This window comes from Rhinopithecus bieti, unplaced genomic scaffold (assembly GCF_001698545.2).
Source record: "Rhinopithecus bieti isolate Rb0 unplaced genomic scaffold, ASM169854v2 scaffold_1918, whole genome shotgun sequence".
NCBI lineage: Eukaryota > Metazoa > Chordata > Mammalia > Primates > Cercopithecidae > Rhinopithecus > Rhinopithecus bieti.
Window position 1 is genome coordinate 2,355,209 of NW_016803680.1, and position 2,745 is coordinate 2,357,953.

A 2,745-nucleotide genomic window follows, 5' to 3' on the forward strand; every position below is an offset into this window, starting at 1 on the left:
GCGGGGTGGTCTTAAGGCTCGGCCGGGCCACGCGGCCGCGACACGCTCGGGGAGCGGGAGCCCGGGCCGGTCCCCGCGCGGCTGGGCTCCGCCGAGCCCGCCCCCCCCCGCCCCCGCCCCAGCCCCAGCCCCAGCCTCCCAAAGTGCTGGGATTACAGGAGTGAGCCACTGTGGCCTGGCAACCACAAGGGTTCTTATCCAGGCAGTGGCCACTTGGTGGTATTCCACGTACATCTCTCCAAACCCCCTGTTTCAAGTAGGGGTTCTCTCCCAGGATGATACTGGGCCCTGCTAGGAGGTCAACTCCAGGAGGGCAAATGATGGTGTCTTGTTCATTCACTGCTGTATCCTCAGGACCTAGAACAGTGTTGGCAGCAGGAATATTCCTTGAAAAAAATAGTTTTGCATTCTTGGTTAAGTCCACTCCATCTTGCCACGTGAACTTAACAGTCAGAGACAGATGCTTTCGGCTGGAGCTGCCCAGCATAAGGTCTCAGAGAACTTTTGTCTGGATTTGAGTTTCAGCAAGGAACACTCGTTACTTTTGCAAAAGTTGTTTTGTGACTTGTGACTTGCCCTCTGTGACCACAAGAAGGAAGCAGCGTCCCCTTTAGGTAAATTCCCCTACGATTGCTCAAAGCATCTTCGGGCAGTGGACCATCTGCCAACAGCAACACGTCCCCTAACTCTGTTTCTGATCATTTTATGCAAGTCAGCACCTGTCCTGCACCTACTAGACCTTATCAGGCAAAAAACAGGCCTTGCAGGCTCAGGGAGGGGTTTCTGGAGCTGCTCAGAACCCTTGTGCTGGAATTGCTTCTCTAACAGAATGAAAATCCAGTGGTGGAGCCGGGCACCGCCCGGTGGCTCCTGCCTATAATCCCAGCACTTTGGGAGGCCCAGGCGGGCGGATCACCTGAGGTCAGGAGTTCGAGACCAGCCTGGTAAACATGATGAAACTCCGTCTCCACTACAAATACACAAATTAGCCGGGCGTGGTGGCACGCTCCTGTAATCCCAGCTATTCAGGAGCCTGAGGCAGGAGAATCACTTGAACCCAGAAGGCAGGTGTTGCGGTAAGCAGAGATCACGCCACTGCACTCCAGCCTGGGCGCAAAGTCTTTAAACAATAAAATAAAATAAAATCCAGTGTTGAAGGCAAGGCTGCCAGTTCCTCTGCTCCACCCTGCATTTCTCCAGGCCTGTCGCCCTGCTGGCCTCCCACAGTCCTGCTGACAAGGCGTCTCTGGTGATTCATGCCTTCAAGGGTGACGCTGCCAGGGCAGCTCATATACAAAGCCCATGCAAAGCCCAGCCACAGCCAGGCAAGGGTGGGGAGGCCACAGGCGCCAGAGCAGCTGGGCTATGTTTGGTCTTTTATTTTTTATTTTTCTATGTGAGATTTAAAATAATTTTGCAAAAGTAACCCATTTTCCTTGTTGAAACTCAAGCGGAGAAAGGAAAAGCACAAATAAGAAAAAAAAAAAAATCTCTTTTCATTTCTCCACCCAGTTAAACTCTGTCAATACTTTGGTAAGGGAAGCCGGGTTTTGTCTTTTTAAAATTTGTGATGTAGGCTGGGCACGGTGGCTCACACATATAGTCCTAGCACTTTGGGAGGCAGCGGCAGGTGGATCACCTGAGGTCAGGAGTACGACACCAGGCTGACCAACAAGGTGAAACCCTGTCTCTACTAAAAATACAAAAATTAGCCAGGAGTGGTGGCAGATACTTGTAGTCCCAGCTACTTGGAAGGCTAAGGCAGAAGAATTGCTTGAACCCGGGAGGCAGAGGTTGCAGTGAGCTGAAATTGCACCACTGCACTCCAGCCTGGGCGACAGAGCAAGACTCTGTCTCAACAAAAAGAAAAAAAAATTGTAATGTAAGGCATGCTCGTTGTATATTTTTTTAAATGTTCAATCAAAAGAATAAGATTTAAAAAAAAAAGAAAAGAAAAAAAGTCAAATCACAGGCATAAAGTTAAAAGGGAAATTCTTCCCCTCACCACAGCCCTTCTTCACAACCGAATCCCACAGCTCAGAAGTAACCATTGTGAAGAGTACCACTTCGGGCTGGGTGCAGTGGCTCACACCTGTGATCCCAACACTTTGGGAGGCTGAGGCCGGCGTGTCACCTGAGGCCACTGAGGTCAGGAGTTCCAGACCAGACTGGCCAACATGGCAAAACCCCATCGCTATTAAAACTACAAAAATTAGTTGGGCATGGTGGCATCTGCCTGTAGTTCTGGCTTCTCAGGAGGCTGAGGCAGGAGAATCGCTTGAATCCAGGAGGCAGAGGGTACAGTGAGCCGAGATCATGCCACTGACCTCCAGCCTGGATGACAGAGCCAGACTGTCTCAAAAAAAAAAAAAAAAAGGAAAAGAAAAGAAAAAGAAAAAAAGCCGGGCACGGTGGCTCACACCTGTAATCCTAGCACTTTGGGAGGCTGAGGCAGTTGATCAGTTGAGGTCAGGAGTTCAAGACCAGCCTGACCAACATGGTGAAACCCCATGTCTACTACAATACAAAAATTAGCCAGGCGTAGTGGCGGATGCCTGTAATCTCAGCTACTTGGGAGGCTGAGGCAGGAGAATTGTTTGAACCCCGGAGGCCGAGGTAGCAGTGAGCTGAGACAGTGCCACTGCACTCCAGCCTGGGCAACGAGAGTGAAACTCCATCTGGAAGGAAGGAAGGAAGGAAGGAAGGAAGGAAGGAAGGAAGGAAGGAGGGAGGGAGGGAGGGAGG